This window comes from Trachypithecus francoisi, unplaced genomic scaffold (genome assembly GCF_009764315.1).
Source record: "Trachypithecus francoisi isolate TF-2019V2 unplaced genomic scaffold, Tfra_2.0 Lachesis_group6, whole genome shotgun sequence".
Classification (NCBI taxonomy): Eukaryota; Metazoa; Chordata; class Mammalia; order Primates; family Cercopithecidae; genus Trachypithecus; species Trachypithecus francoisi.
Window position 1 is genome coordinate 63811115 of NW_022681471.1, and position 15907 is coordinate 63827021.

The 15907-nt window shown below is 38.9% G+C and overlaps 1 pseudogene across 1 annotated transcript; it reads left to right on the forward strand.

The window, feature by feature from the left end:
* Positions 1–4705: 4705 nt before the first annotated feature.
* On the forward strand, positions 4706–5523 carry LOC117078030 (annotated as a pseudogene). Its single transcript, XR_004434904.1, has one exon. The product of XR_004434904.1 is annotated as an acidic leucine-rich nuclear phosphoprotein 32 family member B-like (transcript).
* The last annotated feature ends 10384 nt before the right edge of the window (positions 5524–15907 follow it).

Consider the following 15907-nt stretch of genomic DNA (forward strand, 5'->3'; position numbering starts at 1 on the left):
GAACCAGTGTATTTGAAAATAACTGATACGAATGAATTGCTACAGCTCCAGCTTCTCAACACTTGCCCTTCATCCGGAAGCTTTAAACAAAGGAACAGTAAGGACAAATTTGCCATCTCTCATTGGAATTGCCTAGGAACTAAACAGAATTTATGTCCAACTCTCCTTTTACCTCTGCACATTTGATTTTGGTATCCTATTTGGATTCTCAAGAACCTCATCTAAGCCTTTCTGGTTGAGACTATGTATGCTTCCATTTCAGAATTGACAGCTTGTCAGGTTTATGCCCAGCTATAAGGCCAGATAAGAATCTGTTCTTCTAGACCACATCTGCTTCCAGGATGCCAGAGAGAACCAGGGAAATGACAGAGCTGTTTTATGCTATAGGCAGAAAACCCCACCTTCCAACGGGAGAGCAGAGAGTATTGTCCCAGGTGCAAAACTAAGCAGATAAAAATGTTGCAGGCCAAGGTCACTCAGCAGGCACACCCACTGCCCCACCTGGCATTTTCTTGGTGTTTATGGAGCCCCCAAATCACTGGAAAGGATCCCAATAGTTATATGACACGTTTAAGGTATCCTTTCTTCTCTTTCCTTCTTTCTTTTTTTTTTTTTTTTTTTTTTTTGACAGAGTCTCACCCTGTCACCCAGGCTGGAGTGCAGTGGCGCGACCTCAGCTCACTGAAAGCTCCGCCTCCTGAGTTCACGACATTCTCCTGCCTCAGCTTCCCGAGTAGCTGGGACTACAGGAGCCCACCACCATACCCTGCTAATTTTTTGTATCTTTGGTAGAGACGGTGTTTCACCGTATTAGCCAGGATGGTCTTGATCTGCTGACTGCGTGATCCGCCCGCCTCGGCCTCCCAAAGTGCTGGGATTACAGGCGTGAGCCACGGCGCCCGGCCAGGTATCCTTTCAAACAAGTGGTCTCTCAGATAACCGGAAGAAATAGTCAGCTTTATATATATTTAAATGTGGAAGTCTTCTAAGCAGGCCAACAGAAAGTCAGGAATAATGGACAAAATATCTCTGCTTATCATGGGCATGATTCCAGCTGCACATGCTCCATAGTATTACTCAGACTCAGAATAGAGCATAGCTATGTTCTGTGGCCAATTACATGCCACCATTCCTAAGTATGCCCTTAAATCACAACTATCTTTTCCTTTGTCTATCCTTCTCTATGTCTCCATGAATTTGAAGGCCTCTGCAAACTTCACCTAGTGATTTGATCTTTTAAAACATGTAACTTCTGGGGTTAAGGCTGTTTTTGTCTCTAGGATATTAAAATACTATCACTGGAATTTCTCATTGGTAGAGTCCATAACCTTCAACTCCCAAGTATGGAAAGTCGGGATGCATGTAAGACACTATGGAAACTCTCCAATTTGACTTCTTGCTTTTCCTTTATCTCCCCTTTTGTTTTCAGGATTTGGGCTGGAAACATATGTAGAACACTTGGGCTGTAGCATTTGCATATTACTAATGCAATCATAATGCCTGTATACAGTCTAAATTGGGACAACTAAGGGGAAGCCATCCAGTATCCCTTTTTTTCTGGTCTGCTCTACAAGAATGCACGTTTCAGTGATGCTTTCAGCAAGTGAGAACATGATTTTCATTGCACCATCATCGTGACTCCCTGAGTATAGATCTTTGCCAAACTGGTTTGATTCTTTTCCAAAGCCAAAACATAAGCATTTTCAAATTTTCCTAAGTACACACTCCAGGGAGCAACATTTTGGGGAAAAAAAAATTACAAACACTTAGGGCCATGGATAGCAGAACCTTCTTTCCTACTGTCAGAACCCCAGAAACTTCACGCTATCTGTATTTTTTCTACTTATCATGAAAATTGCTTTCCTAGTACCATTCCTCATAGCTGGCATTATTGATCTAGGTGACCTCTGATTTTGGCACTACTCCTCATTCCTAGAAGGAACCCTCCTTTTCCCAAATAAACAGGATCTTAATGAGCAGTGGGAAGCTTTGTGCTCTGTTTCTATCATGGTGGAGATGTGATGATTACCTGTTGGCTATAGGGAATTTTAGTAAAATATATTCAATGGGAAGGAGCAACCTCTGCAGTCCCCAGTTATCATGGCAGTCTTCACCCTTGCTATCTTCTCAGGTCTCAAGCTATGCTTCAGTGGAGACAGAGAAAGGTAAAATTTGTCATAGGCAAAATTTTATAAAATTTTACCTTCAATGTTGGCAGAGGAACCTCACTACCACTATCACTACCAGCACCACAGCAGGATTCCATCTACAGATACTTGTAACTGTTCCAAATTCTCTTGTTGAGCTTCCTCTGAAACCCCTGCTAACTTGGGCCACAGGCTTGCCCACAACCTTTGACTCTTTGACCACACTCCAATTTGTCATCTCCTTCTCTGCTAGACTGGTAGCTGAGACGGACCAATCTTCAGAAGCAAAAAGCAAATGATCTTTTATAGACCCTCTTAGAACAAAGAGTATTTTAGGAGAGAGAGAGATTAAACTATCACATATTTATAGTAAATCCAAAAGTTTGAAAACACCTTATTTGTAGTCAGAACCCCTGTACTTAATGCAGTCTGCTATGGATTTATAGAATGTTTTCTGACTGCTTTGTCTATTCTAAAACTCACAAAATCCATGAAGGCAGGGGTCATGGTGGCCCACATTTATCTTACTAATTTTAGTATTTGGATACATTACTGTACAATTCTCAATCTCATGCATAATTACGCTAGAGTAATTAACACAAATTATCACACCCTCCTGGGAATTGTTACTTTGATTTCCATGATATCAATCCCTTTGGTTCTCTGCATCTCATTCTGAAAAGTCCTTCTTTATCTCCTTTAATGGCTCTTCTTCCCTTGCATATCCCTGAAACATTTTGTTCTTTTTGCTCTCGTTTTTTAGTACTATACTATTGCTCTAGGTGTTCTAATTTATGCTATGGTTTTAAATGCCACCAACACACAACTACCTCCTATATGCAGCCAAGAGCTCATTTCCAAACTTCAGATCCGTTAAACTGTCTACTGGACATCCCCAATTGTTTGCTCCACAAAAATATCCAAGTAAGTCAACATGTCTGATGTTGAATCCATCAGCTCTTGTTCCCATTCCAAATTAATACCCTTTTGGGTTTTTCTTTAATATGAAATAGCAACTGCCATTAATAAACACAAACCAGAAACCAATGATTCATTCTAAGGTTTTTGTTTTAGTACAGTGTAGAATTTGCTTCCTTCCTTCTTTCTTTCTTTCCTTCTTTCCTTCCTTCCTTCATCTCTCTCTTTCTTTCTCTCTTCCTTCCTTCATTTCTTTCTTTTTCCTTCTTCCTTCCTTCCTTCCTTCCTTCCTTCCTTCCTTCCTTCCTTCCTTCCTTCTTTTCTTTCTTTCTTTCTTTCTCTTTCTTTCTTTCCTGCTTTCTTTCTTTCTCTTTCTTGAGACAGAGTATCTCTCTTTCACCCTGGATGGAGTACAATGGCGCAATCCTAGTTTGTTCACTGCAGCCTCCAACTCTCAAGCTCAAGAGATTCTCCCACCTCAGCTTCCCAGGTACCTGGGATTACAACCATGCACCAGGACGCCTGGCTAATTTTTGTACTTTTTGTAGAGATGGGGTTTTGCCACATTTCCCAGGCTGGTCTCAAACTCCTGAGCTCAAGTAGTCTGCCCACCTCAGCCTCCCAAAGTGCTGAGACTACAGGCATGAGCCATTGCACCCAGTGGGATTTTCTCAAACAGTTTTTATTGAGCTCCAATTGACATATAATAAGCTGTACATATTTAAAGTGTATAACTGATTACATTTTTATGTATAATACACCAGTTGAAATATTACCATAATAAAAATAATGAACATGTCCACCAGTCCCACGTTTTCTCATGCCACTTTCTTCCCACTCCTTTCCACATGCCCACAGTCCTACCACTAATTTACTTTCTGTTATGATACATTAGTGTCATGAGTTAAACTGTGTCCCCCCAAAAATGTATATATCGAATTCCTAATTCTAGAATCTCAGAATGTGACCCTATTTGGAAATCTGATCGTCACAGAGATAATCAATTTAAGATTATGGCGGCCCTTAATCAACTATGACTTACATTACAAAAATTGAAATTTGGACACAGAAACACATGAAGGAAAATGCCATGTGACAATTAAGGCAGAGATCAGGGTAACCCTTCTACACCCAAAGGAACACCAAAGATTGCCAGCAAACTGCCAGAAACTAGTGAAGAAACATGCAACCAATGCTTCCTCATATCCCCCAGAAGGAACCAGCCTGCCCACACCTGAATCTCATATTACTAATCTCCAGAACTGTAAGACAATAAATTTCTGTTGTTTAAGCCAGTCATTTTATGCTACTTCATTATGGCAGCCCTAGAAAATTAATACATTTAGTTTGCATTTCCTAGGCTTTTAGATAAATGGACTCATACAACCATGTGTGCTTTTTTCTGGTATCTTTCACAGAAAAATTATTTAGAAATTCTACTATGTTTTGCGCTCCCGTGAGTAACTTGGCTCTGGGGGCTCTGCTCGCCTGCCCATAGGCCGCCAGCCACTCAGGACCGCGCCGCCGGCCTCCGCCGCCAGCAAACCCTTCCGACGGCCTTCGCTGCCCAGGCAGGGACGCCTCTCCCCTCTCTGCCCCCCCTGCGGAAAGTTAAGTTTGAAGAGGGGGAAGAAGGGGATATGGGCATCAAGAGGAGGATCCACCTGGAGCTGAGGAACCAGACCCCGGCAGCTGTTGAGAACTTGTCTTGGACAATTGCAAATCAAATGATGGAAAAATTGAAGGCTTAACAGCTGAATTTGTGAACTTAGAGTTCCTCAGTTTAATAAATGTAGACTTGATCTCAGTTTCAAATCTCCCCAAGTTGCCTAAATTGAGAAAGCTTGAACTCAGTGAAAATAGAATCTTTGGAAGTCTGGACATGTTAGCTGAAAAACTTCCAAATCTCACACATCTAAACTTAAGTGGAAATAAACTGAAAGATACCAGCACCTTGGAACCTTTGAAAAAGTTAGAATGTCTGAAAAGCCTGGACCTCTTTAACTGTGAGATTATTAACCTGAGTGACTACCGAGAGAGTGTCTTCAAGCTCCTGCCCCAGCTTACCTACTTGGATGGCTATGACCAAGAGGACCAGGAAGCACCTGACTCAGATGCCGAGGTGGATGGTGTGGATGAAGAGGAGGATGAAGAAGAAGATGAGGAAGATGAGGAGGATGAGAATGGTGAAGAAGAGGAGTTTGATGAAGAAGATGATGAAGATGAAGATGTAGAAGGGGATGAGGACGACGATGAAGTCAGTGAGGAGGAAGAAGAATTTGGACTTGATGAAGATGCAAGATGAGGATGAAGATGAAGAGGAGGAAGAAGGCAGGAAATGTGAAAAGAGGAAGAGAGAAACAGATGATGAAGGAGAAGATGATTAAGACCCCAGATGACCTGCAGAAATAGACTGTTCAATGTTGATTGGACTGCTCATGGATTTGGTAGCTGTTTTTTTTTGAAAAAAAGAAAAAAGAAAAAAAAAGGTAGCTGTGATAGAAACCCCAGGACACCCACCCACTCAAAGAGCCAAAGAATAGTTCCTGTGACATTCTGACTTCCTTCCATGTAGTCCCTCATGGTAATCTACCACCAAGCTTGTGGACTTCACCCCAACAAAATTGTAAGCATTGTCAGGTTTTTGTGTAAGACTCTTGCTGTAGTGTGGATAGCTGTGACTGGTGAGTCTACCATCTGTGGCTACCAGTTACACGGACATTGTAACAGCATTTTTACTTTCTGTACAACAAAAAAGCTTTGTAAATAAAATCTTAACATTTTGAAAAAAAAAAAGAAATTCAACTATGTTTTTAGGATATAAATAATTCATTCTGTTTTATTGCTGAGTGGTATTCCATTGTATAGATATACCACAATTTGGTTATCCATTCACGTGCTGATAGAATCTACGTTGTTTCCAGTTGGGATTATTAAAAATAAAGATGCTATGAGCATTCACGTACAAGTCTTTTATCAACATATGCTTTCATTTCTTGGGTAAATACAAATGAGTGGAATAACTTGATCATATGGTAGGTATCTTTAACTTTCTAAGAAGCTAACAATTTTCCAGAGTATTTTGCAAAGTACCATTTTACATTCCCACCATCAGTGTATGAAAATGTCAGTTATTGATATCTTATTGTATCTGTAATTTGCATTTCTCTAATGACTAGTTACATCAAACATTATTTCCTTGTTTATTGGCCATTTATATTTCTTTTCTTTTTTTTTTTTTTTTGAGACGGAGTCTCGCTCTGTCGCCCAGGCTGGAGTGCAGTGGCGCGATCTCGGCTCACTGCAAGCTCCGCCTCCTGGGTTCACGCCATTCTCCTGCTTCAGCCTCCGGAGTAGCTGGGACTACAGGCACCCGCCACCTCGCCCGGCTAGTTTTCTGTATTGTTTTTAGTAGACACGGGGTTTCACCGTGTTAACCACGATGGTCTCGATCTTCTGACCTCATGATCTGCCCGTCTCGGCCTCCCAAAGTGCTGGGATTACAGGCTTGAGCCACCGCGCCCGGCCGGCCATTTATATTTCTTATTTCATGATGTGTCTGTTCAAATATATTCCCCTTGTTTTTAATTCCAGTTTATTTCTTAATTATTTAGATTTGAGAATTATTTAGAAATTGTAGATTTAATTCCTTTATCAACTATTATTTTGCAAATGTTCTATTCCAACCTTTGGCTTGTATTCTCATTGTCTTAACAGCACCTTTGGGAAAACCAAAGTTTTAACTTTGATACAATCCAATTTATCAATTTATTTTTTATAGATCATGCTTTTCACCATGCATGTGACCGTCTAGAAATAGTTTTTCTAAACCTAAGTCACAATGACTTATATATATATTTCCTTCTGGAAGGTTTTACAGTTTTAGGATTTATATTTAGCTCTATGACCCATTTTGAGGTAATTTTTTTACATAATGCAATGTATGGATAAAAGTTCTTTTTTGCAGGTTTTGATATTCAGTTACTTCAGTGCTTTTTGTTGAAGACAACCTTTCTCTATTAAGTCGTCTTTTCATGTCTGTAGAAAATCATTGTTCATATATGTGTGGGACCACTTCTGGATTCTCTATTCTGTTCCTTTGATCTACTTTATATTAACATCACTATTTTGATTGCTGTAGCTTTACAATAAATCTTGAAATCAGATAGCTTTAGTTCTGTAGCTTTGTTTTTTATATTCAGATTTCTTTTACCTATTCCTATGTCCTTTACATTTCCACATCAAATTTAGAATCAGCTCATATATTTTACAAAAAAAAAAAAGCCTGCTGGAATTTTTATCTGAATTACTTTAAATATATAACTCAATGTAGAGAAAATTGGCACATTAATAATATTGTGTCTTCTGATCTATCAGCAGGTTATAGCTCTCTATATTTTAGATCTTTTGTCTTAGAAAATTCTGAAGTTTTCAATATGCAATTCTTTTTCTAACACACTGCTATGTTCTAATTCACGTATTTTTCAAGTTTTTCAGTATACAACCCTTTTGTCAGATTTATCCGTGTTTTCTTTTTGTTTTGTTTTGTTTGTTTGTTTGTTTGTTTTTTCTTGAGATGGAGTCCTGCTGTGTCATCCAGGCTGGAATGCAGTGGCGCCAACTCCACTCACTGCAAGCTCCGCCTCCCGGGTTCGCGCCATTCTCCTGCCTCAGCCTCCTGAGTAGCTGGGACTACAGATGCCCGCCCCCACGCCCGGCTAATTTTTTTTATTTTTAATTTTTTGTAGAGACGGGGATTCACCATGTTAGCCAGGATGGTCTCGATCTCCTGACCTCGTGATCCACCCGCCTCGACCTCCCATAGTGCTGGGATTACAGGTGTGAGCCAATGCGCCCAGCCTATCCCTAAGTATTTAATATTTTCAAAGCTATTGTAAATTTTCTTTTTATTACCATTTGTTACAGTTCATTACTAGCATATGGAAATACAATTGATTTCTACATATTGATCTTATATCCTGTAATCTTGATAAGTTTATGAAATAATTCCAGTTGTTTTCTTGCACTTTCCTTTGCATGATTGCACTCTCTACATATATTGGCATGCATCTGTGAATAAAGATAGTTTTTCTTCCTATTTTTAATGTAAGTACCTTTTATATTTTTATCTTGCTTATTTAATTGGCTAGAACCTCCAGTTGAAGGTTGAAGATAAGTGGGGAGAATATACATCCTTGTCTGCTTTCTGATCTCAAGTAGAAAGCACTTACTCTTCTCCATTAATTGTTATATCAGCTATTGAGTACTTTTAATCTTTATGGGCACATAGTAGGTATACATATTTATGGGGTACATGTGATCTTTTGATGCAGGCATATAATGGATAATGATCCCATCAAGGTAAGTGGGGTATCCATCACCTCAAGTATTTATCTTTCTTTGTGTTGCAAATATTCCAATTATACACTTTTAGTTATTTTTAAATGTACAGTAAATTATCGTTGACTATAGTCATCCTGTTGTGCTATCAAATACTAGATCTAATTTATTCTATCTAACCCTGTTGATTTTTTATAGATACCCTTTATTTGTAATTTTTGGTAGCTTCAAATGCATGGATAAATTCAATTTCTATTACTCCAGTTTGGTAAGAAATGAAAATATATCCCCTTGCCACCATTTTTTCTGTTGTTGTTGTTTTGAGACGGAGTTTCACTCTTGTTGTCCAGGCTGGAGTGCAATGGTGTCCTCTCCACTCACTGCAACCTCCGCCTCCCGGGTTCAAGCAATTCTCCTGCCTCAACCTCCTGAGTAGCTGGGATTACAGGCGTGCACCACCATGCCTGGCTAATTTTTTGTATTTTCAGTAGAGACAGGGTTTCACCATGTTGGCCAGGCTGGTCACGAACTCCTAATCTCAGGTGATTCACCCGCCTCTGTCTCCCAAGTGCTAGGATTACAGGTGTGATCCACTGCGCCCGGCCGACACCACTATTATTTCTTATCTGAACTTATTTCTTACCTGAACCAGCCTTCTGACAAGTTTCCTTACTTCCAGTCTTGCCCTAATGTAATTCAATCTCCATACTAGAATAAGTTTTAAATATGTAAATGTGATCATGGTGTATCGCTAAGTAAATTCTTTAATTATCCATGGCCTTCTCACCATGTTCTGCATCTCACTGACATGGCACCAAAGTCCTTTCCCAACCTGGTCCCTGCCTCCCTTTCAGCCTCACCTCTCCTCCTCTCCACCTCTCCAATATTATATGTTCCAACAACCCCAACTTCAGTTATTATCCACAAGAACACATACTTTTCCAAAGAGTGCAACTTTTCACCCACTCATGCTACTCCTTCTGCCTTCCTCTTGACTATTTAAAATCATTTGTTTTTCAAGAATCAATGCAAACAACACTCTATGAAGTTTTCCCAGTTCCCACAAGTGTTGGTCTTCCTTTTAGTTTCTCTGAGACAATTTGTTCAACACACTTTCATAGAATTTCCTGTGTTTTATTATAAATATTTGTTTACATATCCTTGATGTACTAAAGTGAGGGTTGTGAGTGTCAAGATGAATTGTGTTTCTATTTGCACACCTAACCTCTGGCGCTTGTACCTAACACAATGCCTGATGCAAAGCATCTGCTCAGTAAATAGGTGTTGAGTGGATAAGTGAATAGTTAACTAGATTCTAAGTTTCCTTCTAGGTTTAGAAATATTTCTCACTATTCAGCTATTTCATGGCCACTTTCACAATTTTCTCATGTCAGCGTACGATCGCTATGATTGCTTACTTTATGTTTTACTTTAAGTCATATACATTTTTACTTCAATACCGAGGCCAGCCTGTTCTAAACAACTCTACCTGTGAATTCAGAAGCATTGTTTTAGTTATAGTTTTTTATTAAGTGTTCAGACTTCTACTCTTGGTGATAATTGGCAACAGATGCCCCTTGCTTAAAAAGATAGCTACTATGAATAAGTATTCTTGTATGAGCCTTTTTTGATAAATAATACTTGTACATATTATTGAGCATATGTGTCATTTTGATACATGCATACAATGTGTAATGATAATATTGGGGTATTTAGGATATCTGTCACCTCAAAAAAATATCATTTATTTATGTTGGGAGCATTTTAACTCTTTTCTAGCTATTTTGACGTATACAGTCAATTCTCCTTAACTATAGTCACCTTACTGTGCTATTGAACACTAGAAGTTATCCCTTCTATCTACTATATGTTTGCACCTGTTAATCTGTCTTCATTCCCCCACCCACCCTTCTCAGTCTCTGTTAACCATTATTCTACTCTCTACTTCCATGGGATCAACTTTTTTTAGCTTCCACATATGAGTAAGAACATGTGATATTTGCCTGTCTGTGCCTGGGCTATTTCACTTAGCATAATATCTTCCAGTTTGTTGCAAATGACACAATTTCATTCTTTTTATGGCTGAACCATATTCTGTTGTGATTATACACTATATTTTCTTTATTCATTCTTCTGTTGATGGACTTAAGTCAATTCCATATCTTGACTGGTATGAATAGTGCTGCAATAAACATGAGGGTGTAGGTATCACTTTGATATACTGATTTCTCTTCCTTGGATAAATACTCACTAATGGGATTGCTAGATCTTATGGTAGTTCTATTTTTAATTAAAATTTTCATTACATGTTTTATTTCTGAAAAGAATATCGCTGGTATTTTGATATGTGTTACATTAATCTATAGGTGGCTTTGAGTAATGGGGACATTTTTACAAAATCAATTCTTTTGATCCATGAACACGGGTTGTTTTTCCATTTGTTTGTGTCTTCTTCAATTTCTTTCATCAATGTTTAGTAGTTTTAGTTGTAGAGGTCTTTCATCTTATTCTTTAAATATATCATCATATATATATTATTATGTTGTCTGAAAAGAAGGATAATTTCAATTCCTCTCTTCCAATTTGGATGCCTTCCATTTCTTTCTCTTGCATGATTTCTCTGGCTAGGAGTTTCAGTGCTATGTTAAATAAGAGTGGTGAAAGTGGGCATCCTAGTTCCAGTTATTACAGGAAAATAGTTCATCTTTCCCCATCCAATCTGATATAGACTGTGGGTTTCTCATATGTGGCCTTTGTTTTGGTTAGGTATGTTCCATGTATGCTTATTTGTTGAAAGTTTTTTATTATGAAGGGATATCAATTTTAGCAAATGCTTTTCCTGCATCTACTGAGATAATTTAAGGCTTTTGTCCTTAATTCTTTTATATGATGTACCACATTTATTGATTTGCATATGTTGAAACATGTTTAGATTCCTGAAATTAATCCCACTTGATTATGGTATATTACCTTTTTTGTGTGTTATTAGATTCACTTTGCTAATATTTTATTGAGGATTTTTGAGTCTGTATTTATGAAGGATATTGGTCTATGCTCTTCTTTTTTTTTTTTTTTTTTTGGTTTTGTTTTGTCTTTTCTGGTTTTGGTATTAGGGTAATTCTTGTAGAATGAGTTAGAAAGAATTCCTGTCTTTGTAATGTTTTGGAATACCTTAAGAAGAATTTGTGTTAATTCTTCTTTATAAGTTTGGTGGAATTCATGTATCAATCCATTTACTTACTCCTGGTCTTTTCTTGTTGGGAGATTTTTATTATTGATTCAATCTTATTTCTCATTGTTGATCTGAACAGTTTCCTGTTTCCCTTTCTGATTCAATCATGGTAGCTTATATGTGTTCAGTGATTTATTAATTTCTGTTAGGTTTTCCAATTTGTTGGCATATTGCTGTTCATGATCAGTAATGATTCTTTGTATTTCTGTGGCATCAATTTAATGATCTCTTTTTATCTCTGATTTTATTTATATGGGACTGTTTTTCTTAGTCTAGCTAAGGATTTATCTATTTTGTTTAGATTTTCAACAATCACCATTTTGTTTTTATGATCCTTTGTATTTTTTTTAAGTGTGTATTTTAATTCTACTTTGATGTTTATTATTTCTCTCTTATACTCATTTTGAGTTGGTTTGTTATTAATTTTGTGGGTCCTTTAAGCACATCAGTAGGTTTTTAATTTAAAATATTTCTATTTTTATGTAAGTGTTAAGTCCTGTAAACTTCCCTCTTAGCAATGCTTTTGCTGTATTTTATAGGTTTTAGTATGTTGTGTTTCCATTTTCATTTGTTTTTTCAAAGTTTTGTATTTCCTTCTTAATTTTTCATTAACTCAGTGAACATTCAGGAGTTTCCTGTTTAAGTTTTTTTTTTGTTGCACAGTTTCCAAAGTTCCTCTAGTTATTAATTTTTAGTTTTACTCTGTTGTGGTTTGAGAATATAATGAATATAATTTTAACTGTTTTTTAAAAAATTGAGACTTGCTTTGTGTTCTAACATATAATATATCCTGAAAAATGTTCCATGTGCTGAGGAGAAAAATGCACATTTCTCAGCTTTTGGATGAAAGTTTTGGATAAATGTCTGTTAGGTCCTTTTGTTTTAAAATAAAATTTAAATTCAAGGTTTCTTTGATGGTTTTTGGTCTAGATGATCTGTCCAATGGTGAAAGTGGGAGGGTAAAGTCTCTATTATTGTATTGTAATTTATATCTTCCTTTTTAGGTAATAATATTTGCTTTATATATCTGGGTGTACCAGTTTTGAATACATATTTGTTTCAAATTCTTATATTCTCTTGCTGAATTGATCACTCTATATAATGACCTATTTTTTTCTCCTTTTACTGTTTTTGAGTTAACATCCATTTTATCTAAGTATAACTACTCCTACTTGCTTTTGGTTTTCATTTGCATGAAATATCTTCTTTTCATCCCTTTATTTTTAGTCTTTATGTGTCCTTAGAGGTGAGATGAGTTTATTTTAGGTAGCATATAGTTGGGTTATGGCTTTTTTATTCATTTGGTCAGTCTATATCTTTTAAGTATAAAGTGTAATCTATTTACATTCAATGTTGTTATTGATATGTGAGGCTTATTCCTGCCATTTTACTAATTTCCGTTTGTTTATGTGACCTTCAGTCCTTTCTTTTCTTTTAATCATTGTAGTTTGGTGGTTTTCTGTAGTGGGAACATTTGAGTTTTTTCTCTCCCTTATTTATGTGTTTGCCATACCAGTGGATTTTATACTTCTATGTGTTTTCACGATGGTAAATATTATCCTTTCATTTCCAGGTGTAGGGCTCCACTTAGCATTTCTTGTAGGGTTGGTTTAGTGGTTATAAATTCTTTCAGATTTTGCTCATCTGGCAAGAACTTTATTTCTCCTTCATTTTTGAAAGGTAGTTTTGCTGGCTGTGGTATTCTTGGCTAAATGATTTTTTTTCTCTCAGCAACTTAAATATATCATACCTTTCGTTCCTAGCCTGTGAGGTTTTTGCCGAAAAATACACTGTTAGTCTAACGGGAATTCCTTCATATGTAACTTCATGCTTTTCTCTTGCTGCTTTTAGAATTCTCTCTTTGTCTTTGACTTTTGATAGTTTGACTATAATGTGACTTAGAAAAGATCTTGTTACGTTGAATCTATTTGTGAGTATACTTTGAGCCTCTTATATCTGGATTTCTATAATTCTTGCAAGATTTAGAAGTTTTCAGCCATTATTTCATTAAATAGGTTTTTATGCTTTGTCCATCTCTTCTCCTAGGACTTCCAGAATTTAAATATTTGATCACTGTATGTTGTCCCATTGATGGCAGTGGCAGCCTGACTTGAGTAGCTCCTGCAATGACACTGCTCCGGCAGGGAAGGTGTAGTTGGGGATGCACACTCCACAGAGCTGGTGGGAGCCAGGAACAGGCAGGACCCCTGCCCCTTTCTGAGATGACAGTTGTGGGAGCCCTGCTCTCCTGGGTGCAGCTGCAGCTGCAGAGCCATGGTTATGGACCCATGAATCCCTGTGATCTCAGGAGCCCAGCAAGTCCCCTTCCCCCACAGGTTCAGAAGTGCCTGCTCTGGCTGATTGGCCTCTCCCTGCTCCTGGTGTCTACTCCAGGGTGGAGCAAAGTTGTTGTGAAGCCTGGGTGCTGTCACAATCCAGCTGGGTGTGCACACACTCAGGGTGGTACTGGTACACCAATCTCCTGCTGCCTTGGCCCCCTCCTAGCTGACAGGCATGGGAGGGAGACCAAAGGAGGGCTAAGAGTGTCTCCATGCAGGCCTGCAGGTGCCCCTAACACAAACAGCCTGGGCATGGTGGATGACATGTAGATGGCAGCACTAGGCAGACAGGCTCCTTGGTGGAAAGAGACAGGTTCCCAGTGAAGCCCCTCCTTCAAGTCAGCAATGGCCTGAAGTCTGGGGTCTGGGCTGTCTGTTCCAGGTGGAGTCCATGGCCCAGAATAAGAACTTATGGTGCTTTTGCCAGGCCCACACATGGCTGCCCATGGACCAACCAGCATGCACTTCCTCCCTTCTAAAGCCCATAAAACCTTCAGATTCAGCCAGACTCACAGAAAGGTTGGGACTACCAGATGTGGGAAATAACTACTCACTTTGGGTCTCCTTGACTCATCAGGATGACCTGCCTGCGGAAAGGAGCTACTTACTATGGGTATCCTCTCTTCTGAGAACTGGACACTCCTCCGGGACACTCATCAGGAGACTTTGGGTCTCCTGAGAGCTGTTCTGTCACTCAACGTAGCTCCTCTCTGCCTTGCTCACACTCCAGTTGTCCACCTACCTTATTCTTCCTGGAGATGGGACAAGAACTCATGACCCAGTAAATGACATGACTGAAAGAGCAGTAACACAAACAGGGATGAAACACACTGCTCACTTGCCACATTGGGGGCAATGAGAAGGAGAGACAAGCTGCAGCCTTTCACAGAGCCCAGACCTAGGAGTTCCCCAGGCCAGGGCTGTGACACACTTTCTGGAACTTCGCAGGTCCTGACATCTCCACACTTCCAGCTTCTACTGCATTCCCTGGCACCCATGGTGGAAGCCACTTATGGTGTGACTGGTCCAGCTACAGCCTTGCATGAAGTGAGTGTCTGTACTGGCTCCAGGAGCAGCCCACCCCACTGCAGCTGGCATGCCTGGATATGTGCAGTGGCAGGACTCCATGCTCACTCACACACCCCTTGCCGCTCTATGTCTGGCTCACCCTTGGCAGGCATGGGATCCAAGCCAGTAGTACAAGCTGATTGCAACTTGCTGGGCTGAGTGTGTGGAACAAGCCCAGTGAGACCGAGCAAAACTTGGGCAAAGGAACCACTGGCCACAGAAGTTTCCAGCTGGAATAGCAACACACTAGGGATTCTGTGACACTATATTTTACATAGACTCTTCATTTTAAAATAATTTTACCTTGTTTAGAGATGGTGTCTCACTTTGTTACCCCAGCTGGAGTGCACTGGTGGGATTAAAGCTAATTGGTACCTTGAATTTCTGACTCAAGCAATCCTTCAACCCCAGCCTCCTGAGTAGCTGGGACTACAGGCACCAAGAACCACACCCAACTATTTCATTTTAATTTTATGTAGAGATAAGAGTCTCTCCATCTTGCCCAGGCTGGTCTCGAACTCCTGGGCTCAAGTGATCCTCCTGCCTCAGCCTCCCAAAGTGCTGGGATAACAGGTGTCAGCCACTGCACCTGACCCACATAGGCTTTTTACATTATTTTAATCTTTTCTTTGTTTTTCTTGTCCAACTGAGTAGTTTCAGAGGACATGTCTTGAAATTCAGAAATTCTTCTGATTTATCTAATTTATTGTTTAAGGTCTTGAGTGTGTTTTTCTTTTCATCCATTGCATTCTTTAGTTTCAGAATTTCTATTTGATTCTTTCTTAAATTTCTCATTCAAATCATGAATTGTTTCCTGATTTTAATTTCTCTGTATTTCTGTGTTCTATCCTATCTTATACAGT